Consider the following 7906-nt stretch of genomic DNA (forward strand, 5'->3'; position numbering starts at 1 on the left):
CTGGGACGGTAGCTCACATGCTGGCTGTTATCGGCGGCGGGAAGCTGTAACAGCTGCTAGGCCGGAAAGTAGGTGTTTGAGTTGTTGGCGCTCCCCAACCAGAGCTAATGTCGGGGTTTAAAAGTCTAAACCAAACACCCCTTATTCTTATCACAAGGAAATGCATATATTCGCGATGACGTATGCCGATGGCAGTTACGTGCATCTGCGCGGACAAATATTTAATGCACGGCGACTCGCGGCGAAAACGTCGAGACAAGTTATTGCAATGTTTTGGAGCATGCCCTTACCCCCAATGGTTTCAACTCCGTGGGTAAAAATACCAAGCCACCAAGGCCTAAGACGCGGGATGCTTGCGTGAGGCTAATCAGGCATGCAGCATAGAGCTGAGAATTCCTTTAAAGGGGCCTTGTTTTAATCGAGAGATTTACTTTTTTGTAGGGCCCTACGCGCTTGTTCAGTAGCAAACGATACGTAATTCATTGTTAACTTAAGTATTTTCAGTCAAAATTTTATTTCACCTGCTGAATCGTATTTTTCGACGTCGACAATGACGTCACAAGCATGGCCTGAAAACTAAATATAGCCTGCTGACCAGGCTGCTACAATATCTTGTTTATCGACCACTGTCGTAGATGGCTCTGCAATACTGCTGAAGTGCCGGTTATTGGTTATCTTGTTTATCGCCCACTTTCATAGATGGCGTTGCAATATTGCGGAAGTGCCACTGTTCTCACTTTGCTTCTGGGGGACTTCTACACCTCCAGTTTTTGTATAATGGTTCATCCTAATGGTTTCCTAAACCTTAAGCTATGACTTAACAAACGAGGTCACGTAAGCGACCGTGTCGATTGGGCAATGTTGTTTCAGAAATATACAGAAGGAGGTCCCCCTCCAGCCTCGTGCCCTGGGCACTCCTTCTGTATATTTTGTTATGTAAATATGTTTTCGGCAAATAAATTCTTCTTCTTCTAAATATGTCCAGCGCATCCGACGGCTGTGTTAGCGGTGTCATCCCGCAAAGTTCCGCACTAACTGCTTCGGTGTTTACGGGCTCATTCGTAACTTTAATTCTTCACCCCACAATTCTTACTGCTATAAAAGGAATATGCCCTACACTTAAAGGGGCACTGACACAAAAATTTTGCATCTTGTTTTTTTGTTGGGATAAGTCGCTAGTGACCTATTTATCACCTGTAGAAACCTCATTTGCTTCAGCGTGCGACGGTTGTTTAATCAGAGGCATTTTCAATGCGGCCAGTCGCAGTTTCGGTTTCAGCGGGTGCCGCGAACCGATGGGTTTTATGTGAACAAAGCTGACCACGTGACCGTCGGAGGGATATCACAGAGCAGAGCTGTCGTAGCACTGTCGAATCCGCATCGCCGGCAGTTTCTGCGAATACCCCCACGTACTGATCTCGTGAGCCACTTAATTAAAAAGTGACCGTGGACGTGACGCAGGCGCTGCGAGTGGAAATGCTACCGCGGCTAAAGAACGACGCGCTACGCTCGAGACAGTGGGTGGCAAGACGCGCGCTGGGAGTAGCCGGCCGGTCTGCCTACAGGTCCGCCTACAGATGTGTTCGGCTTAGCACTGCGGCGGATATTCGATTGCCACTCTCGTAAGCGGTGCAGATGACAATTTTAAATGCATAGCATTTTAGTAACTCACAATGTCACGCGGCGTTCGGCCTAGTCCGCAGCCAGGCCACTACACTATAAAAGAAACAACAGTTTCCGGCGCCCGGATTCGAACCCATGACGGCGCGGGCGGAACGGCAAGTGCCGGGCGCACTACCGATTGAGCCACGCAACCAACACGGATTTCGATGCACCGATAGCGCCTTATATCCTTCACTCATTTATGGTTTGTTTCGAAAGCGCCATAAGTTGTCACGCGCCTCCGCAAGATGGCGACACAGGTTCCGCGATCGAGACTATGATCGAGAGACCCGCCATAAGTTGTCACGCGCCTCCGCAAGATGGCGACACAGGTCCCGCGATCGAGACTATGATCGAGAGACCAGCAGCGCTGGTCGCGTCTCGTGCTGCCGGGACGCCCCGCTGTAGCCCACCGCAAATTTGATGACGTGCAGCGTGTAACAAGAAAACCAACAACCAATACGTAATCCATACGACTTGCCGGCGCACCCCCTCGGAAATGCTGTGCATTTGATCGTGCCCCTCGCGAGGGGGATGTATTTACTAATATGCCCTTAGCGCGCGTATGTTCCCTGTCCCACTCCGCTGTCTTCTTGTCCCTTAATGTTACACCTATTTTGTATGCGGATTTTGGAAATGTTGGAACAGTGCATAGTGTGCGTAGATTGCCCATCAATGCTGGTGAAGCCAAACGCTCTTTCTCCCTATAACACACAGTTATGAATGGCAATAATTTCCTAAGCCCTGTACCAATATTCTTTGCTGCAGCATGCGACGTTCGATGAAATTGCGTCCCCCTCGGCCCCCCCCCCTCCGGCTCATTGCGTTTTTTTCGTTTGTTTCGCACGTCACGGATGACTTTGTCGGAGAACAGCCCCAAAAATGTCCATTATTAACACGGGAAACACGCTTTAAAGCAAGGATAGGCGCACCAAAACACGAATAAGAACAAGTTCCAAACGCAGCCGTCGGCCGCGCAGTTTGTAACCTAACACAAAAGACATCGCCTGAGGGCGGAAAGTGAAATGAAAAAGGATACGGAATTTCGCCGCCGCAGGTGCTCTGAACCGCATGGGAACTAAAACAAAGAATGCAGCTGGACAAAGCAACCATCCCGTACTTTAACAGTTGTCTTCTGCGCTTTTGTTTTCATAAAAGCTCGCTAGAATTGGTTTGCCCTTCGGGATTAGAAAACAAGAGCAGGATTTTAAGCTGAGCAGTAGCGCGAAATCTTGACCCTTTTAGCATCTATTAGACAAGATTTTAAATGCATAGCATTTTAGTAACTCACAATGTCACGCGGCGTTCGGCCTAGTCCGCAGCCAGGCCACTACACTATAAAAGAAACAACAGTTTCCGGCGCCCGGATTCGAACCCATGACGGCGCGGGCGGAACGGCAAGTGCCGGGCGCACTACCGATTGAGCCACGCAACCAACACGGATTTCGATGCACCGATAGCGCCTTATATCCTTCACTCATTTATGGTTTGTTTCGAAAGCGCCATAAGTTGTCACGCGCCTCCGCAAGATGGCGACACAGGTTCCGCGATCGAGACTATGATCGAGAGACCCGCCATAAGTTGTCACGCGCCTCCGCAAGATGGCGACACAGGTCCCGCGATCGAGACTATGATCGAGAGACCAGCAGCGCTGGTCGCGTCTCGTGCTGCCGGGACGCCCCGCTGTAGCCCACCGCAAATTTGATGACGTGCAGCGTGTAACAAGAAAACCAACAACCAATACGTAATCCATACGACTTGCCGGCGCACCCCCTCGGAAATGCTGTGCATTTGATCGTGCCCCTCGCGAGGGGGATGTATTTACTAATATGCCCTTAGCGCGCGTATGTTCCCTGTCCCACTCCGCTGTCTTCTTGTCCCTTAATGTTACACCTATTTTTAATGCAACCCGCCATCGCATTATTAACTCCTTTCTGATAAGCTGCCAGTTGGGTACAATTTCGTGCCGCGGTAACAAGCTATCACTCGAGCTACCTGCGCCGGCCTGGGCCACTTCGCGGCCGTGGCCACCGCCTGCACAGCGACCGTGTGGCTCGCTCAGTGGGCTTTTCGTGTCTCCGGCGCGTTTTCGCGTCCACTGTAAATAACAAGTAATAGAAACAGAGTGCCTGCAATCGCTGTAGAACTTTGGTAGCGGCGCCCACAGCGCCTCCGCCGCCAACGATCGGGTCGTTCGTTCTCGAGAGCAGAAGCTCCGCCCTCCGGCCCTCCGATTGGAGCGGCGAGCCGGGCGAGCCGGTTAAAAACGCCGGCAGTGCGGAAGCGGCAAACACAAAGTCGTGACGTGTTTGGATGTTTATTTACAAAATAGCCGCGGGATGTCGCTTGCGCGTGATCCTCTGCTGGCGGCTCGGTTGCGTTTCGCATACTTTAAAATTGACTTTAAATATGTTCTAGGCTGTATTCACCGCTGATATTTTGCAGATGATGTATATGTGTTCACAGCAATCTACCTCCGAAGTTATCTCGCCTTCAAAATTTTGTGTCAGTGCCCCTTTAAGCGCAAATAGCTCGTTCGGCAAGTTTATATATAAGCCATGCCTACTTTGCGTTTGCTTTTGCCGGCCTCACCCAATTGCACAGCAGGGTTTATGATATCAAAGATTATGTTGCGGGGAAGGAGTTATTGGGTCGCATGGCATTATCTTTTTTCCTACATATCTAGGCTTTTTGATCGAAGTTTACGTTAAAAGTGGTGTCAGTGTAATCCTAAGGATGCAATCTTTCGAATGAACCAAAATTGTATTTTGTCTGCATGGTCCTTTAATGAAACCACATGAGAAGCATCGAAACCGAATTATGGATGATATGCCTTTCACAGGCATATCATCCATAATTTGACCCTCCCCCCCCCCCCCCCACCCTAATGGGTTCCTGGTAGAGGTTTTGTTTGCAGGTTACCTTTGAAGGCTAGGCTGAACTAGTGTCACTACATAGAGCAGTTCTTGCACAAGATGCCGAGCGCATGCATCAGCCTACGCAGAACCCAGCATTTGCCGCCAGAGAAGCTGAAAGTAGTGTGAGTGCCTCAGGTATTAGAAGGCCGCCACTGAAGCACGAAAGACAGCAACGTCTGCCATTTTGTCGTCTACCAGTGTTGTGAGATTTTAACTTCGACCGGGTCGTTTCTTAACAAGACTGCTGAAGATGCCTCAAAACGACATCTTTGCACACACTTTTTTTGCTGAAAGGCTGCTACACGCGTCTTCTTTGATTCGCATTGAGAACGACGTTAGTCGCGCGCAGCCGCATAGCAAGGAGGACAAGCTAAGCCTACCAGAGTACACCGGCGAAAACGCCTAAACAACCAAATGGCGGCAACCGTGAACAGTCGCAGTGTAAGCAAATGTCACGTAATGCGAAATGGCCTGCGTTCATAGCGGCGGCGCCGAATATTAGGTTAAAAGTGCCGAGACTCTGTACCCTTATCTAGTGACACAAGCCGAGCGCAACGAATAAGCCTGTCGAAAAGACGAGAAACATTTTATAGCCTCCTCCATCGCCATTTGTACTTGTTCAAAACCGCTGTGCTGGACATCCACTTTCGTAGGGCGGGATGATGACCACTTTTTTTTTGTAATTCAACAGAGCCACCACTCGGCGAATTGTCGGTGTGCCCGTACTGTAATGTCTCTAGTTTTGTGTCGCTTTTCTCGTGATTTTTTGCTCTCTAAAACACGCACTTCAAAAACTTAAACCGCGTTTTGCATTTCGAGTCTCTGCAACTACGCTAACTTTCGACGTTTGTTAGTAAGAGCTTTTTGCAGAAGGTAAATCGTAAAAATTTTACCAGCCGAGCTGTTTAAGGCGACCGTTATCCCGTCCGTCACACCAAAAAAGCCCGCGGAGTGATGACGTAACTTAGCGTTGCTTAGCAACCGCTGGCGCAGCTGTGCATAGCTTCGCGCTCGCTTCGCTAGTCTAGGCATGACACTGCCGAGCCTCACCAGCGCCCGTCAAGCTGTGACGTCACTGCGCAGCAAATGGTATAAAGGCTCGTGTACAGCGTCTGTCCAAGGTTAATGTAACTGGTAGCGAAGCTTCCATAGAAGCCCATACGTTCAGAAAATGGCGGCTCTTAGGCTGCTCAAGGGGCTTAGCGCCACCTGTGTGAGGAGGGAACACTTCCAGCGGAACAAAACATAAACTAGATGTGACTCAAGATCTGGTCAGAAAATGACGTCATCTAGGTTGCACTAGCGCGAAAATTTGACTTCAAAATTTAGCAGGCCTCTTATAGCTGAGGGCTCATGTCACTGCCATCCGACGGCCGTTGGTTAGCTTTGCGCGAGTGTCCTTCAAGTCAACGCCAGCTTAACTAGTACAGACTCGTGACTAGAGAAACGTGCTTAAGCATCTGTCGTATGATTCGCCTTGGTGTTGCCAAAAATACGTACCATTTTCTCTTAAACTTTATTATGTATTCATGTCTACCACTGCTGTATAAAAGCATGCAGTTTGCCTTGATTGCAGTGGGTTGCAAACCGGGAACCGGGCACGTCCCCCCCCCACCGAAATTTTTTTTCCGCTATGGGATACAAAGCACAAAATGACACTCGACCAGACTTGTCTGCCCGATTGGTCTGCCCGACAATAATATGTTCTAAAACTATTTCACTTCCGCCTCCGTCAGTCAACTTTCGAAAAATGCAGCAGGTATGAAGCGAGTGACACGCTGAATGAGATCCCCACTGCGCCCCCGAAGTAGCGCCCCCGAAGTAGCGCTTCGTCGCGCCCAAGATGTGAGCGAAGCGGCCCTAGAAGCGCAACAGGCAAGCTGACAGACACACGTCGTAGAAGTGGGTGCAGCTTTCGCGACTCGCGAGCAGTGACGTAAGTCGAGATGTCCGCCGGCACGCGCCACATAGCGGATGAGTGCCTGAACTAAGCGTCCCTACCCTTCCCATTGAAAAGAGCGCGACGCGTTAGGCAATGTTTATACAGGCGGCGTTGGATTCGCTCACTCTGTCTGTTCACTGATAGACAGGGAAAACATGTGCGGACTTGGCTTCAGCTCAGTAAAGCTTCGCTGCCCAAGGTAAGGCCATTGTCGAGGTGTTGTCTGGCAAGGATATATAGACATCTTTACAATGAATACAGTGTTTATTCATCATCCTTTTTGATGGCTATGAAGACACTGCCGTGATGAGTGAAGTAGTGAATTGGTTCCAACTTCGCGATTACCACAGTGTTGAACTGGAAGTTTCCCGCTGCAAGACGAAATCTAAACTAGACTGGTTATACTCTTTGGGGGGTGGGGAGCTCCTTTGATACCTCTGTTCCCCAGATGTGATGAAGGGATGGTGTTTCCTTGCGCTTATCTCGCGTTTCAGTGGCCTGTTTCCTTTTTTTTTTTTGCCTCACGGCGTTCTTTAAGCCTCGCCGCTGTACGAGTGACCGCAACTGAATGTTCGTCTTCCGTCGCACACGGCTCTGCGCCGTACACGTCCTCCTCGCCTTCCTCCGAGAGGTGGCGACACGGGTCCCGCGCACGTCTCCATTCCCTCCTCGCCTATCTCTCCCCGGCCGCCTACGCCTCCGCGTGATCGGGCCGCTGCTTTGTGTCGGGCGCTTGCGGTAGGGGGTGTAGTTTGAACTCTAGCTTTCAAGGTGAAAACCGGACACCCCGCAAAGACTTCCCAAGGTAGCGTAGAGTAGCTTTCGCTCCGAATATAAATGCAGCAGTTTCGACTCATTCCTTACCTTCTCGCCACACTCTTCTGGCCTTACAAGAGCTCGTTTGCGCAATAGGTAACCCAGATAGTTCTTGCTGCCAAGAAATGTGACTGCGTAATTGCACTTGTACACTTTTCGTTCCGTTTAGTTCCAACCGCGGGACTACTTTTACTGCCCTGATAAAAAGAAATTCTCTTGACCCGTCAGGGCCGACGCTTAAAAGCACGAAGTTTGAAAGTTCTGCAAGGTTTTTGAACTTTAGAGAAACGAACATCATTCGAGCCCGATTAAGGCTAAGTAAGTAACCAAAGCCTATTTCTTTTTAATAAAACAAGAATAAATTTTGTCTTCATGGTCCTTTCAGTAGGCAAGAACGTTGTAAATATTGTGCTAGAAGTAAACTACAATACATGCATGCCCTAAATTACGAGGCACTGTGTAACAGATATATTGCCGCGAACAATGCATTGGATTTGTTTATTTATGTTTTTGCTTTTACCGCCCGGCTGCGCCAGGCTGGGTTATCGGTGTGCCAAGTGAAACGCGT

The sequence above is a fragment of the Haemaphysalis longicornis genome, unplaced genomic scaffold (genome assembly GCF_048455015.1).
Source record: "Haemaphysalis longicornis isolate Haplotype H1 unplaced genomic scaffold, Haemaphysalis longicornis Haplotype H1 scaffold_6, whole genome shotgun sequence".
Classification (NCBI taxonomy): Eukaryota; Metazoa; Arthropoda; class Arachnida; order Ixodida; family Ixodidae; genus Haemaphysalis; species Haemaphysalis longicornis.